We start from the raw sequence: 17719 nt of genomic DNA, 5'->3' as shown, positions 1-17719 counted from the left end.
AATGGCGCCTTCCCTGGGCTGGTGGGTCCGAGTGGAAGGGAGGAAGCGGAGGGGCACCCAGTGGCCTGAGTGAGGGCTCTGAGGCCACCCCCGGTCTGTAGGATCAATGGTGTGAGGGGAAGGAACCGACCCGACCACCCCAGAGTCCAGGGAGTTCGAGTGAGGTGCGTTTATTCGACATGCTTCTGCCCAGCAGTGTGCTCATTGTTGAGCACAGCGGTCAAGGGACAGACCCGGCGCTGCCCTCATGGAGTTTATAGTCTAGTGGACAGACAGGTTAATTTGTTTGTTAAACTAACCAAACCATTACAAGTGGCAAAGAACGCGGTGAAGGGAGCAAGGTCCCGAGAGAATTGCAGATGGCATCTACTTTAGTTAGGGGACCAGGGGAGGCCTCCGTAAGGAGGTGCGGTTGAGACGTGACCGGAAAGACGAGAAGCGACAGGCGGCGCGACAGGTCACAGAGGGGATCTGTCCCGGGCAGCCGGAAAGCAGATGCTGGTCATTCTCAGCCTCAAGCTGTCTGTTGGGTTGTGGCTGGAACCTCACGTTTGAAAACCAGCCTGTGTTTTATTCTCCGTGAGTTGTCCTAATGCGGAGTGTTCAAAGTATGTTGATGTACATCACAAGGTGCACTTTGAAAAACATTTTATTTTGAAATAAATACAGATTCACAGGAAGTTGCAAAGACAGTACAGAGAGGTCATGTGTATCCTCTACCTGCTTTGCCCCAATAGTTACATCAAAGAGTTTACGGGAAAGCCAGGAAATTGACCATAGCCTGAGGTGTGTGTATAGTTCTATGCCATCTTATCACATGCATAGATTTGTATAACTACCACAGCAACCAAGATACAGAGCTGTTTCATCACCACAAAGGTCTCCCTTGTGAGGAGCACTTTTTTTTTTTTTTTTAATGTGCTTGATATTTGGCTGTATAATACCTAACACTTTGGTGGTTGGGTTATATGGAAGCGTAGACTTTCTGATTATAGCTCTTGAGCCCTGTGGCTGTCAGGACCGAAAATAGAGTACACACAATTGTGACAGGTGTTAAGAGAGCGGCTGATCATCTTTGCTTTGGGATGCAGATTCTACTATGTGATAAAAGCCTGAAGCAGAGCTTTCAAGGTGACTTCCAGTCACTTATGGGCAAATAGCTTTATATTCTTGGGGGTGGAGTACAGCTTGTACATTCACTTGGTTTATAAGCCTCCTGGATGAGATAAAGAGGGGAAGGTAGTAATCTAATGACCTTTCTTTTCTAAGTCATCCTTGAGGAAGCCTATAGCTTCTTTTTTTCCATTTTGCAATGGATAAGCCCCAGAGGCATGGACTTCTGTTTATGCTGTTGTTCCCGGGAAAGACAAGCAAATGTAGTAGAGGAGAGCTTGATTGCAAATTGCACAGTGTGAAAAAGTATTCAACTTTCATTTTTGCTGGGAAGGAAAAATATTTCAAAATGAATTTCATGTTTGTATTGCTACCTTTGCTCAAGTCTCTAGGCAAGCCCAATAGCATCACTTCTGGAGAATTAGAAAAGAGGCTTCTCCCTTTGGGACAAAGACTAGTAAACATTTGTTGGCTCTGGTTTCAGATTGCATTAGTTTGGGACCTGATTCCAGGCCCAAAACAGAACAAGCTTTGACTTGATTTTTAAATTACTTTCAGAATGGATGAGAGTTTCCAGATTTTTATTTCAAAATGCTAAATTTCACTTGCCCATGAAACTGGTGTATATTCTGTATGAATACATTGATTAAACATACTTTAAAGCTAAAAATTAGCATATCATCCTCTCAGTTGGGGGGAATTTTAAATTTTAAATTTTCTTCCAGTAATGATTAGAAGTTAGAATGGATTGTGAAAATGTTATGGTTTAGAAATAGAGACAGATAAGTTGAAGAGAGAGAATTACTTATAAGCTCTAACATGCCTATTATAATTTTGGTGATTTTTTTCCCCTTTAGCTGTTATTTAAAGGATATTTGCATATAAATTAAAATCAGAGTACTTTATATATTCCATATTTCCTTTGTGTTTTATTTTGCTGTTATTTTCCTATCATACTCAAGATACCAAATGAAGTATTGATTGATGGTGATAGTGATGACATTAAAACATGGAAATCGATTTGAAAACAGACAGGCACCATGAATCCATAATTGAATATGTCAGAAGGAAATTTAATTAGTCTTTTCCTGTGTCCACACAAGAAATGTTTTAATAAGAACAACAAGAATGCCCTTATTTATTTTTTCCTTTTAAATTATAAGTCCAAGCTGTTCTTAATGCCTTTTGTGAAATCAGCTAACCAGGTACTTTTGAGGGAACAGCAATACCAACAAGTTACATCTATTTGTGATACTTTCCCCAGGATGGGACTAATATCTTTGATCTGTTTCTCTATGTGGACTAATTCACATTTGTTGTATTACAGCAGCTTTTTTGTTTTCTTAGTTCTTCTCATAAGGAAGTTACTCCAGGAATTGAATCATAACAAGAGTTTTACCAGAGGATTTTATAGATTTGGGCTGTGGCAGCAGACAAATTACACCACAGGACTTGGTAAGAGTACTGGGAGTCCATGTTCTCAGGTGTTATGAAAATAAAAAAGCATTACTAAAACATTGGTGGTATTTAATAGAGTCGTCTATGGGAAGAATTTTATTAATCTGCTTTATTTATTAGTTGACTCAGCAAATATTTATTGAACACCTATTATATGCCAGGCATTGTTTTAGGTCCTAGAGATACATCAATGAACAAAAAAGATAAAAATTCCTGCCCTCATGGAGCATTCTAGTATTCCTTTTCACATGTATTATTCTTTTTGCTAGGGCGTATATATCAAATTCCCACAGACCGGATGGCTTAAACAACAGAAGTTTGTTTTTCTTACAGTTCTGGAGGTGAGAAGCCCAAGATCAAGGTTCAGCAGAGTTGGTTTCTTCTAAGGGTCCTGAAGAAGGATCTATTCCTGGCCTCTCTCCTTGACTTGTAAGTGGCCATCTTCTTCCTGTATCTTCACATTGTCTTCTCTCTCTGTGTCTGTGTCCAAATTTCATCATCTTATAAGGACACCAGTCATATTTGATTAGGGCCCACCTAATGACCTCATTTTAACTTAATTACCTCTGTAAAGGCCCTGTCTCCAAATACAGTCACATTTTGAGGTACTAGGGGTTAGGACTTTAACAAAGGAATTTTGTTCGGCCCATACTATCACATGACTATGTTGTATCCAAATCTTTGTCTTGCTTGTTTTCTCATATCTGATACATTCAAAGCCATTTATACTTCCCTGAAAAATGTATCCAGGTAACCTGAAATTATGTGTGATGCTTTTTCTAGACATGATTTATTTTTAACAAATATTAAAAGAAAGTTCTTGGTTAGGGAAGATTACTCTCCTTGGAATGTTGCTCCATCTAGTGTCCACCATATTCTATATTTTGTCAAAGTTAGGCAAATGAATAAAGGGGAACTATGTTGGAGAAGGAGTTCTCTATTCAATAGGTTATTATTTGTAGGGCACTAGGATTCATGGTAAAAAATATATTTTCCAACACTGTATGTGGAAGGAAAGAGAGGCCTATATAATGACATTATTTTTAATGATTCAAATAATATCATTTCCATCATTTACCATCACCACCAATAACTATTTATTTTTATCCCATGAGGAAACTAATCGTTTGCCCAAGATCTCACAGATTATGAGTGGTGTTTGCTCCAAGTCTTTATGACTCCAAGGTTTAAGTTCTTAATCATTCAGAAAAAAGAAAAAGAAATAAAAAGACAAACATTTCATAATACATTCCTTAGAAGCGACACATCTAAAACTAAGCACAAGTGAGTACTCAAGTTTGTCTTCAACCTTGATATATACTTAACCTTTATCTTGAAATGATACTTACTTGCTCAGTATTTGTATCATTGTTGACATGCTGTGTCAGAATGTGTCTGTTTTAGCTATTGAATTTATAAAGGGGATAGTCCACAACATCAGTATTTTATATTTTATTTCATTGTACATATTGAATTACATTGAAAATTTTAAATAACTATTTAAAAGTTTGGATTTTTTCTTTGTAATATTAAAAAATAATTTTTGTTTTTATGTACAAGTTGAATCTGTCAGCTAAACTACCTGGAGACATCAGGAAAGGCTTCTGCAGAGAGCTGAGTTTAGTAGGATAAATACTAGTTAGAAAAGGATGCTATAGGAATACAGAAAAGCCTTTGTAAATACATAGGAGTATGACAAACCTTGATATTTTGGGGGAAATGTAAGTAGTAAGAGATGCAGAGAGTGAGAGTGATAAGAGATGACAATGGACTAAAAGGCATATGCCAAACTTAGAAGGTAATTATGAAGACACTGAAAGGCCTTAGTAAGAAATGTAGAATGAATATATTAGACTTATTAAAAGATCATATAATAGACAATTCGAATAGGTCTAAATCTATTGAAGAAATTGAATCAGTAAGTAATAACGTTCTAAAACAGAAAGCACCTGCCTGAGATGGGTTCACTAGTGAATTCTACCAAACATTTAAGAAATTAAACTAATTCTCTATAATCTCTCCTAGAAAATAGAAGCAGAAGGACTACTTCCTAACTCATTCTATGAGGCCAGAATTATTATAATACCCAAATCAGATAAAGACATTATAAGAAAAGAACTACAGACCATTATCTCTCATGAATATAGGTGCAAAAGTTCTCAAGAAAACATGAGCAAAACAAACCCAACAATGCATAAAAAATTATATACAATCATATATAAAATGGTGCAACATTTGAGAAACAGTTAATGTAATCCAGGCTAAAGAAGAAAAATTAGACGATCATATCATTAGATGCCAGAAAAGCATTTGACAAAACCCAATACTCATTCATCATGAAAACTCTTAAACTAGCAATAGAGAACTTCCTCAACTTGCTAAAGAACATGTACAAAAACCCTGTAGTGAACTTCCTATTTCATTGGTGAGAAACTTGAAGCTTTCCCACTAAGATCAGGAGCAAGGCAGGATAATTCTACTCACTACTCTTTTCAACATCACACTGGAAAGTCTTAGCTAATGCAATAAGGTAAGAAAAGGAAGTAAAGGGTAATACAGATTGGGAAGGGAGGAAATAAAACTGTCTTTGTTTGCAGAAGACATAATTGTAATAGAAAATCTGTACTTGTACTCATGTTATTACATAAGGAAGCAAAAGAAAGGAGGAAGTTAAACAAATAAAAGACCCAGAACAAATAGTTTCACATTTAATATGGTGTTGTCTTATGTAGTTCATCAATTAATATATGAACATAATGTTATTGAAATGATTCAGTCCTGGTATATCATTTGTGACTAGTTGAGCATAAAATATCTTCTCACTGTCCTTGAAATCTGTTTTCATGGACCTTCAGACATAATAGCCTTGGAGCTACTGGATGCAGTTATTATATCATTGGGAATTTTATAGCTGTTATTTGTACGCTGTATCTTTATTTTTAAAAACCTGTTTTGAGACATCAACAATGGTCATTTCAATATTGGCCATCAAGCAATGTAAGCATAGTGATGTAGGATTTGATTATTGTATCTGTGTTACCTATCTTTTTACAGTACTAAATTCACATAGGTCATGACAAGTATTCATGTTACCTTTTTTCATATTGACTAATCTCTGTTTATAGAAATGAGTGACATATTAATTACTAAAAAATAATAGCTCCTATGTCTTAAATGCCTACTATATGCCAGGAATCATATTAATTGCTTTGCCCAGTTATCTCCTTTAATTCTCTTAAAAACCATGCCTGATAGCTCTCAAGTGAGGAAACAGATTTAAACAGGTCAAGTAATTTTGTCAGAGTTGCATAGGGAGATGGTGTAGAGTAGTGGTTAAGAGCTATTTGGGGGCATCCGGAACTGTTCAGCAGGGAAATGTGAGCTCTTAGAGTGCAGGTAGAGGCAGAATCTGAGCTGGAAACATACAATTTGGGGGATTCATTGTGATCTGACCTTATCCTTGGGCTGGTGTGGTCTGGGAAAAAGTGCTGCATCATACCAAGAACAGAAAAATGAAAACAGTGTAGTTTTTAAGCAAAAGAAACTCAAGGGATAAAATGATGTATAGAGTTTGAAAGGCAGAGAGATGATGGCAGGTGGTTCAGACTGAAAGAGAAATTCCAAAGATACTGGTTGACTAGTGGAGGGAACTAAGAGATCCCTGGATATTTTATAACAGGCTTAAGGAACTTGACCTCTTGCATTACATGATGGTTGAAGGCCCAGTTTTTTGATCCACAAATAGATATATCTCTTTATTTATTCAAGTCTTCTTTTATGTCTCTCAGTGCTATATGATATTTTTAATGAAAAAATACTGAAATTGAACTAAAGATATAAAGTTATGCCCAGCTAGGAGTGGCTCAGCAGTTGAGCATCACCCTAGGATCCAGGAGGGCATGGTTCGATTCCCAGTCAGAGCACATGCCAGGGTTGCAGGCTGGATCCCTGTTCCGGGGCATGTAGGAGGCAGCCAATCAATGACAACTCTCTCATCATTGATGTTTCTATCTCTCTCTCCCTCTCCCTTCCTCTCTCTGAAATCAATAAAGATATATTAAAAAAAAAAAGATATAAAGTTAAATTTAAAAGTTTATTCCTCATAGAATCCACATCCCCTGAAAAGTTAAAATGGTCTAAATATGTTTTTTAAAATCTGTACTGAACATAGGGGTGTGGTTACTAAAAGTCAAACCACATAGAAATTAAAGAAATAATTGTTTTTTTCCTTTCACTTTAAGTTTTCTTTTGAACTATAAAAATGAAGTGACGTTTTATCACCCCACATTTTCTGTAAACATTAGTTTCTTGATCAAGAAATACAAACTTTTCTACTAGAAGAAAAAAGTTGAGAATTATTGCTGTGTTTGGTTCTATTTTTATTATTTATTAACCAAAACAACATAGACTGAGAGGAAAATAAAAAGACAAACTATGCATTAAATCATGGCAAACAGTCTATATTATAATTTGCATTTTATGAAATTAAGCAGTGATTTTATACAAATTTCCTCAAAAAGTAAAAAAGTTAAATTATGCTTAGCATTCAACAAAGTGATTGTAATTCAGTATTGTGAAAAAATAATTTTTTAAATGTAAAAGCTACCATGTTTATATAGACTGGCAACACAGTAATTCATAAAAGTTTTTGGTTATGTCAGTGACTTTTTTCCCCTTGAGTGAAACTAATCAGTTTATGCTCCATATGTGGTCATTGGATCATTCTTAGGTCCAATTATTCAGGTGCTGAAATCATCACAAGACTTTTCTGAGAATTCTAGACCATACAAAGTGACAGAAAGCTAATTTTTCCCTCAACACTACCAAGAAGAGTTGGGTATGCACAATTTTGTGACTGCAAGGGAAGTGACAGTATTCAGTGGAGTTTATGTTCAAAAGAAACCTTCTCTCAGAATCCTTCATGTAATCCTTAATTTAGGAGCAGATGTATCACCATGCTAACCAGAGAGCAAGGGGTAGAAGTGCAGGAATGAGCAAAAGATGTTTTCTGAGTCCTGAAGTAATCCTAGGCAGTTTGTAAATTCGTGCGTTTTGTTCTTGACATCCTTTTAGAACTTTTACCTGCCTTTCTTCTACTTCATAGTGCTTGGTTCTAATTCCCCTAATTACCACACTGTCCCAATCCACCCAAGCCTGTCTTCTCAAGAGTTCTTTTGCATCTCAATAACCTACCTTCCTCTGCTCGAGTACCTCTGATATTTAAGAAAAGGGACCTTCATTGACTTTATCTGCCCTATTGAGCATACAGGTTAATAGCCAACCTCTTAACATTTCCAGATATAATTGTTATTTTAAAGAAAAATGCCTATTTACACCTAATAAATTTAAATTTAAAAGAACTTATTTCATTATAAGGATGTAAAAAGAAATTCAGGTAGTTTCAAAACAGGGCATTCTTTTTTGGTAGGGGTGAAAGCAGTTTGGTTATTATCTCTTGGAAGACCAGTTCTTTCTGTCCTTAGCAACCTAAGCAGTTTCAGCTTTCCATAGCTTTATGCTCTTATGTGGATAAGCCTATAAACTTTTAAGCTCTCAGTTATTTCACAATGTCTCGTTTGACCATAATGTGATGTTGGTTTTATTGTTATTGGGTTTTTTTGGTAAATCTTCAATAGATTCTTCTTCAAAACATCTCAAAGACCCAAGTGGACAATCAGGATTCAATATCCTTCTACATTATAAGATATCAAATCATAGTATTATCCTTTAACCATTTAGCTTTTTATTTTTTAATTTATTTTATTTTTTACTTTTTAAATTTATCTTTATTGTTGAGAGTATTATAGGTGTCCCATTTTCCCCCCCTATTGACCCCCTCCACTTCCCTCCCACCCCCTTCACAGGCCTTCACCCCGTTATTAACTGTGTCCATGGGTTATGCATATAACTTCTTTGGTTAATCTCTTCCCACCCTCCACCCCCTTCCCTCTTTCCTCTGAAATATGATCATCTGTTGCATGCGTCAATGTCTCTAGATCTATTTAGTTCATCAGATTCTTTTGTTCATTAGCTTCTTGTTAATGAAGACCCTTCAACTTTTCATGTAGTGCTGGTCTGGTGGTGACAAACTCCTTTAGCTTTTCCTTGTTTGAGATGCTCTTTATCTGACCTTCAATTCTAAATGATAGCTTTGCTGGGTAAAGCAATCTTGGTCATAGCTCCATGTTTTTCATCACTTTGAATATTTCTTGCCACTCCCTTCTGGCCTGCAAAGTTTCTATTGAGAAATCAGCTGACAGTCATAAGGGTGCTCCCTGGGAGGTAACTAACTGCTTTTCTCTTGCTGCTTTTAAGATTCTCTCTTTGTCTTGAACCTTTGGCATTTTAATTATGATGTGTCTTGCTGTGGGCCTCTTTGGGTCCCTCTTGTTTGGGACCTTCTGTGCTTCCTGGATTTGTAAATTGATTTCTTTCCCCAGGTAGGGGAAGTTTTCTATCATTATTTTTTCAAATAGGTTTTCAATTTCTTGGTCTCTTTCTTCCCCTTCTGGCACCCCAATAATATGAATGTTGGGCCTCTTGAAGTTTTCCCAGACGCTCCTTATACTATTTTCATATTTCTGGCTTCTTTTTTCTTTTTGCTCTTCTGGTTGGGTGTTTTATGTTTCCTCATGTTCCAAATTGCTGATTTGATTCTCAGCGTCCTCTACTCTACTGTTGATTCCATGTAAATTATTCTTCATTTCAGTTCCTGTAGCTTTCATTTCAAATTGGTACTTTATTATGTTATCGATTTTCTCAGTTATTTTCCTAACAATCTGCTTAAACATCCTTATAACCATTATTCTGAATTCTGTATCTGTTAGCTTGCTTGGATCTATTTCATTTAGTTCCTCTTCTAGAGATTTCTTCTGTTCTTTCCTTTGTGACATGTTTCTTTGCCTCCACATTTTGGCTGCTTTCAGGTGTTTGTTTCTATGTATTAGGTAGAGCTGCTATGTCTCCTGGAATTTATAGAGTGGCTTTGTGTAGTAGGTGTCCTGTAGGGTCCAGTGGTTCAGCCTCCCCAGTCACCTGAGCTGGGCCTTCTAGGTGCTCCCCTGTGTGGCTGTGTGCACTGTCCTGTTGTAGTTGAGCCTTGGTTGCTATTGGCATCAATGGGAGGAACTGACCCCCAGGCCAATCAGCTGTGAGGACCAGCTGCAACTACAGCCAAAGAGCTGCTGTGCTGGAGACACCCCTATGGAGCAGGATTTACTTCAGTGGAGCTTTGGTGTTCACCAAGTGCGCCCTTTGAGTGTGCCCCTCATGGATGTGGTAGGGTTGCAATCCAGTGTGGTTGAGTCTGACTACCAGGTGCACTCTCTCTGGGGCCTCCCGGGAGGTGCAAAGTCAGCCTCTGCCAGTGCTTTGCCCAGTGCCACCCAGCACGAGCTACACAGTAAACCATAGTTGGCTGCTACTTGCGCTGGTCTTGGCGTTGTCCAGGAGGCCAAGGTATGAGCCAATGCAGGCTGTCGCTAGTGCCAGGCATGGGGCCGCTTACCAAGCTGTATGGGGCTGGCTGATGCTTGAGAGATTTTAGGAAAGTCCTAAGCATGAGGGTCGAGAAGCCACTTGCATAGAAAAGCCCCTGGAAATGGCCTGGATGAGCTGCAGGTGGGGAGGGGCGGGGCCTCCGGGAATCACGGGGCGGGGCCAAAGGTGAGAGTCAGGTGCTGGCGATTCAAATATGGCACCTGCCTGCCGGCTGTGTGCGGGGAGGACTCGCCAAAGGAGCCATGGCCTCTGTCAGCCCTTCTGCCTGGGAGGAAGCTGCCCCCCCACCTCTCGCCCGGATCTCAGGCAGGTTAGTTCCTCCCCGAGTGTCCCAGGTCCTTTCAGGCTGCTGCCCGGAGCTGGGCTCAGAGGGAGCGTGTCTGAGTGAGTCCGTGCGGGGCCCTGTAAGAGGAAAGCCTGGGGCTCCCACAGCCTCCGAGACCCTCAGGGACAGTCCCCGCTGGTTTCACAGCCCGGAGTTGGGGGGACGTCTCTTCCCGGCCCTGGATGTGGGGCTGAGACCCCTGGCTCCTCCGGGAAACCTCCCTGGTTTAAACCGCGGCACCGGGGTGGCCCCGCCGCCCATCTCGGATTCAGTCCCCGTCTGCCGGTGCCTCCGCCCCTCCTCCCGGTCTCAGTGCTGCTTCAGTTCCCTGGTTGTAGGGCTTCTGTGCAGCCAGATTTCAGGAGGCTTTGAGTGACGGTGGTTCTGTATTTTCGTGGTAATTTTGATGTGGTTGTGGGAGGCAGCGGGTGCAGCTGTTACCTACACCGCCATCTTGTTTCTCCCACCATTTAGCTTTTTAAAAAATATATTGATTATTAAAAAAAAAGATACCATGAGTATTTCAATTACAGAAATGTGTTCTGTTCTTCTAGAAATTAAAGTAATTTACATAATAAAAAACTCTCTTCATGGTTTGAAAATACTTTTTTAAAAAAAATCCTCACCTGAGGATGTTTTTATTGATTTGAGAGAGAGGAAGGGAGAGTGAGAGACAGAGAAACACAGATATGTTGGTGGCCTCTTATACGCGCCCCTACTAGGAACTGAACGCACAATCTAGGTATGTGCTCTGATCTGAATGAGACCTGAAACCTGAAACCTGGTGCACTGGATGATCCTCCAACCAGCTGAGCCACCCAACTAGGGTATGGGGAATGTCTTTTAAAACTGCATTCTATCAATCCCTACTTAATGTCCCTTTTACCCCCCACTTCCAAAAGTCCGCTTAGTTCCTGAGCCTTTGGAAGATTCTGGATAGACATCAACTTAGTTCTTAGCTTTTCCTATCATATCCTAAGCCACTTTTTTATAATGACATATATCTGTCATAATCTCATCATAATCTTCACTACCCTAAAAATCCTCCATGCCCCACCTATTCATCTCTGCCCCCCAACCCTGATTATAACTGATCTTTTTATTGTCGCCATAGTTTTGCTTTTTCCAGAATGTAGTTGAAATCATAAAGTACAGGATGTCGCAAAAAAATGTAGATACATTTTAACAGCTGATAGCTCAATTTTGAAAATGAAATGTATTTTAATAAACATTTCCTTTATAATTATTCAAAGTGTGTGTATACATTTTTTGGGGGGGGGACATCCTGTATACATTATTTTCTCATCTTTTTCCCCCTACAATTTTATATGTGTTTTGATATTGGTTTTGTTTGCCATTTAGTGATTAGGTTGCAATAATTTTTATTACTTTTTCAATAGGTAATGCATCTATGTGGCTCGAAAACCAAAACAATATAGTGTATATATTGAGAATTCTTTTTTTCTTTTTTTTAAAATTTCTTTAAAAAATATATATATATCTTTATTGATTTTAGAGAGAGGAAAGGAGAGAGAGAGAGAGAGATAGAAACATCACTGATGAGAGAGTCATTGATTGGCTGCCTCTTGCACGCCCCTGACTGGGGATCGAGCCAACAACCCGGGCATGTGCCCTGACCGGGAATCGAACCCCGATCACCTGGATCCTAGGTCAATGCTCAACCACTGAGCCATGCCTGGCCGGGCTATATTGAGAATTCTTTATCTTGTCTGTCTATTTTATACTTCTTTGCCCTGCCCTTTATTAGTAACCACTTTTTTTACTTCCTTGTATGTCTTTTCGGTGTTTCTTTTAATGCAAATACAAACAGATATTCTTATTGTTCCCCTTTTTACATAAAAGGTTGCATACTATTTATACTGTTCTATGCTCTGTTTTCTTCACTGAATAATATATATATTAGAACACAGAGGATTTCCTTGTTCTTTTTTACAGCTCTGTGAATATCCCAATGTTTATTTAACTAGTTCCCTATAGAGAATGACTTGGGTTTGTTTCTCATTTTTTGGCATTCTGTAGGTTTATAGGTATATTTGTATATAAATTTCCAGAAGTGGGAGAGTTGCAGAATATTGACTTAGTATTACAGTGTACCTAGAGAGGGATTAGCTGTCATCTGTTTTGTAACCAGGAAAATAGCAACCACTTCTAGTATTTGCAACAGAGAAAATGTAATTCAGGGAAGTGGTTGCCAGGTAATAGAAGAACTGAGTGCTTAATTGAGAAAATGAAGCAACCCAGAGATTAGTAACAGCAGAAGAGCCACTGATTGTAACCTGGAGAGAAAAAGTAAGAAGGCTTTGTTACTGAATCCCAGAGCTGGGGGTCATCTGTTGGAGGCTAGGACCTCTAGTGGGAACTGGGACCCCTAAGGAGACAGTCACTGCCAGAGAAGGTCATGGGATAGAAGAGAGGGGGAGAGAAATGTCCTGTTTTATTCCTTCTTTTCCTTCTCCCAATCTTTCAGAAATCAGCGAATAGTGAGCCTGTTAATAGAGGTCTGTCCCCCTTATAGTACAGAGCAGACCAATGGACGGGCAAAGAATGGATTTGAGGACGTATGGGCTCAGAATCTATGTAGTCCACTGCTTTTGCTGGTCAACATTTAAGTTCACCCTTCTACTCATGTTTTAACACCTTCATACTTCTGCCTGTCATACAAAGACACTTTCCCCTTCTCCCCAGACGTGTTAGTCATTGTATCCTCAAGTTCGGGATCTGCTGGTGATCCTCATTCCCTTTCAGCAAGTCCAGATGTGACTTTTTGTGGCCTGGTGGCTTATGAACTAAATTGTAAATTAAGTTCTACTAACTGACACTCCATACAAAACTGTAGGAGAAGGGGAAGGGAAAAGCCTAGAAATCATTGGTTAATATGTACATAACAAAAAGGGGCATTAGTGCTGTAGTCTTTGTTGCTGTAAAAAGTCACAAGGTCATAGTTGATTTTTATCACTTCCCTCTTCTACCACTCATTCCACATTTCCTTTGTTTTTAGCTAGTGCCACAAGTCTTTGGCACGCTATCAGTCAGGATACATTCAGAACAACCAAAAATGTACTCAGTCTTTCAACAGAGATAATTTCCTATAAGGAATTGGTTAAGCAGTTTTGGGGAACCAAAAAGGCTAAAAAGGGGATAGTAGGCTAACCCAGAGATAGGAACTACAGGATGAAGCCACCACTCCTAGGTCAGGAGAGACAAAAGGAAGCTTGAAGAAGAGTCCCCTCAGACCCCCGAAGAGGGACCACTGCCTAACTGCTGCTGATATCTTTGATTAGTCATGATGAAGCTGATTCTAGGAATGCTTCCTCCCCCCCCCCCAAAAAAACCCCCTCTGAACATTATCATTGATAACCAACAGTCAGGAAAGGAATGTATCTTTTCTCCCTCTTCTGCCTTGTGGAATTGAACAGGAAGCCAATTGGCAAAGTAGAAATATAGTTCTCATAGTCTGCTCTAGCATCACAAAGCAGAATGTAAAAGTGTGGGTTTGGACCAACAGAAAAATGGTTTAATAACTGAAATAGCTCATCACTTTGCCTATTTAATATCCATAAACAACTTTCTACATCTATTTCAACTTCCCATACAGCAATAACAAATTTCAGCTTTTCTTTAACAAGATACAATTATCCTTTGTAGAAATAGGCACTCTCACCTTTTCCCCAAAAAGAAAAGGCCCCAGCCCTGGCCTGTGCGGCTCAGTTGGTTAGAGCGTTATCCTCCTGTACACAGGAAGGCCTCGGGTTCGATTCCTGGTCACGGCACATACCCAGGTTGTGTGTTTGATCCCCGGTTTGGGCTCATGAGGGAGGCAACTGATTGATGTTTCAATCTCACATTGATGTTTCTCTCTCTCTGTCCCTCTCCCTTTCTCTCTCTTTAAAAAAAGTCAATAAAAAGCATGTCCTCGGGTGAGGATTTAAAAAAAGAAAAGGAAAAAAAAAAGTCCCAACTGTCATTACAATAGTTTTACACTAACTTTTACTTTGAGAATGTAGAGGAGAAAATGAATATACTTGACACAAAGAAGTTAGAATTGACAGACGTGGTAACTGAGGACATGTGGAATGGGGGGAGAGAAGAAAACTGAATATGTGTTAAAAATTTTACACTATGGGACAAATTCTGGTTTGAGTTTGAGTGGAGTTCAGATAGATCTGGGCTTAATGTAGAGTTACCAACTGTCCTGGTTTGCCCCGGACTGAGGGATTTCCTGGAACCTGAGACTTCCTATTCTAAAACTGGGAAAGTACCTGGCAAACCAGGACCAGTTGGTCACCCTAGTCTAATATGAACTGTCAGAGCAGATTAGAGACAGGAACTTGTTGGCATGAGCACTGAGTCAGTCACTTTCTGGGATAATCAGTCCTTAGGAAGTGAGCAGTCAAGATGCCTTTAACTTGGCCCAGTAAGAGAGCCTTTAGTGATGCAGGGAAATGGTGATTCTTAATACTTCATGGTTGCTACCATTCAAATCTGCCCCAACCCTTGGAACCCATGGACCCAGTGTGGGTTCTAGGAAGAGAGGATGTTGGAAGTAAAATCTGTGACCCCCCTCTAATAGCGCAACCCAGAGGGGACAGATTCTTTCTCACCACAGACCACACCACAGCTCTGGAAACTTGAGGGTTTTAGTGCATTGGTGACTTCAGTTGAAGGTAGGTTGGGGTTTGGAAGTGGTGGGGAGGAGGAACTTGATAATACACTGGCACACTACCGAGCTGAAATACTTGGCAATACAGAATAACATTTATGCAGGTGGGACATAAATTAGTGAAGTTTGAATTGTACAGCAAAGGTACAATCAGCAGGCTGGGAAGGGGGAGGCAGAGGAAACTTGGGGCTACACTTTGGATTAAGGTTACTTTCTTTGTAATATTGCGCCATCTAGTGTTAATTCTCATGTTCTTCTTTGTCCTAGTTAGATTATTAAAAGAAAGCAGATGAATTAAGAATCTGAAGTCAGTTTCCAAAGTCATTAGTCATTTGTTTGTTCATTTGACACATACTGATTGAATGCCTTATATATGCCAGTTACTTTTCTAGGTGTTGGGACTACAGCTGTGAACAGAATGGACAGAAATCCTGAACTCATGGAAGCTTACATTCTTGTAGGGAGAAATACAATCAAATAAGAAAAATTAGTAAAATATATGTTATGCTATATAGTTATAAATGTTAAGAAAAAATAAATCAAGGAAGGAAGAATTAAGTTTAAAATTTTGGGGGGCAGCAGACTCTATAATTTTAGATCATATGGTCATGTAGGCTTTGCTGAGAAGACTACTTCTGAGTAAAAAAACAGAATAGTGAGGGAGCATTCCAGGCAGAGGAAATAATCATTGCAAAGGCCCTGAGGTGGAAGCATGTCTAATGAGTTTAAGGAACAGCAAGGAGGAATATACTGAAGTAGGGGGAAAATATTAGGAGATGAGGGCCTTGGGGATCACAGTAAGGACTACCCCATTCTGAATGGGATGGAAAATCATAATAGAGTCTTGAAAGGGGCACTGTTTTACAAAGTAATATACAGGGTATGGCAAAAGTAGGTTTTTCTTGTGTTATTTATTAATTGTATTCTTTTCCATGCAAACAGCTGTAAAACTATTTTTGCCCCACCCTGTATAAATGATAGCCTATGGAATGTATCCTTCCACAGGTTTTTTTTTATAAACATTATTCATTCAATAAATATTTTTGCTGAGGTTTTCTATTTTTCATTTGTTTTGAGATAAGATTTGCTTATTGCAACATTTTTTTATGATGGCTGCTTGTCAGATCATTTTAGCACCTGATTTATCTCTATATTAGTACCAGTTGATTGCCTTTTCTTGTTTGGGTTGTGACTTTTCTGGTTCTTGGTATGATGAGTGATTTTTTAAAAAAAATTCTAGTCATATTAAGTTTTGAGACCCTAGATCCTACTTACGTCTTTTATTTCATCAGGAGAAGTAACCTGTTTATGTTTAGTGCATAGTTCCTGGTAATTTTTGGGGCTGTGGTTCCAATGACATACAAGTTTCAGAGCCTATACAACATTATCCTGGTTCACTTTGTTCACCTGGTGCCACCAGGGCTCCAACTTGATCCTGCTGATGCTTCCTGCAGGGGTAAAGTGCACTTTCCTAGGCAGGTCCTGCTAGATGGAGTGTGGGAGATGCTGGGCCATGGGGCAATGAGTGCTTCCCTGAGCCTCTCTGGGCCACCCGGTACCTGCCTGATCATTGCTGGTATTGCCTGAGGGAGTGGAAGGTGCTTTCCTGGGTTCCCCATTGCCAGTGCCACTAGGTGGTAAATGGAAGATGCTGGGTCTGTGGGACAGAAAGTGTCTCCCATGGCCTTCTCTCTAGGTCACATGATATCAACGAGCTTCTTACTGGATCTTGACCAGTGCTGCTGAGTGAGGGAAGCATCAACCTGGGCATCTCTCTGCCCCTGGTGGTAGTGGTGGGGTCACTCCTTGCCACTGTGTAGAGCCCAGGGGATGCTGGACATGGGTCTCCCTCTACTGCTAAGTGGAGGGCCAGGAGACATTGGGCCTGTTTGTGCTTCTAGATGGAATTCTCTGCCAACTCTTTGCAGGTGCTGCTGGTGCAGGCAGAGCAGGCCAGCGAGGTATGGAGTGGGAATGGGGTTCCTCACTAGATTTCTGCTGGGGTGCCTCTTTCCTGGGCCTTCAGCCAGAAAGATTTGGCTTTTCCTACAGATTTTTTTTTGTGTCTATGCCTTTTGGTGGTTCTGAGTTGTAGGCCTCTGCTGTGCCCAGTCTGGGATATATGAGAGAAAAATCCCAAGGAATTCACTTCCATGTTTTCCCTCAAGTACTAAGGTCCCTAGCTAGTCTGCCTTACTTTTCCCACTTTTCAGAGCCCTTTATGGTTGTCTGTAATTATGTCCTGGATTCTTAGCTGTATTTAGAGGGGAGTAACAGGAAAAAGTGAGTCTATATCATCTTGGCTAGGACCAGAAATCTCAAAATAGCATACTATTTTATATATCTTTCCTCCCCACCTCTTTACTTACATTTTGCTTTAAATAACAAGAAGAAAGCTTGGAAACTTCCTTATTTACATAACCAAGCTCACAGATACATGTTCTGTTTTCCACAAAACTGGAGGAGGCAATGTTGTCACGCTTTTTCTCATCATGTAACAAAGATCCCATTCCTCCAGTTTTTAATAATGTTCCTTACTTTTGAGCAGTGCCCTCCAAGAACAGATGTATACTAACAGTCTGTTCAAAGAAATTTAGGCGTTCTCTATCATACTCCAAAAAAAATCTTTTCAGCTTCCATCC

At 39.6% G+C, this 17719-nt stretch overlaps 1 long non-coding RNA gene across 1 annotated transcript in view; it reads left to right on the top strand.

Annotated features, from left to right (window-relative positions):
- The first annotated feature begins 55 nt into the window (after positions 1-55).
- LOC148091866 (uncharacterized) overlaps positions 56-17719 on the top strand; it is a 59884-nt gene continuing 42220 nt past the window's right edge. The window contains exons 1-3 of the long non-coding RNA XR_015715419.1: positions 56-164; positions 2461-2568; positions 2905-3000. This is a non-coding gene — a long non-coding RNA (uncharacterized LOC148091866). The remainder of the gene's footprint in view (positions 165-2460; positions 2569-2904; positions 3001-17719) is intronic.

Source organism: Miniopterus natalensis, chromosome 12 (assembly GCF_054644295.1).
Source record: "Miniopterus natalensis isolate mMinNat1 chromosome 12, mMinNat1.hap1, whole genome shotgun sequence".
NCBI lineage: Eukaryota > Metazoa > Chordata > Mammalia > Chiroptera > Miniopteridae > Miniopterus > Miniopterus natalensis.
Note: the sequence above shows the minus strand (reverse complement) of the source record. Positions and strands in the feature narration are given on the sequence as shown.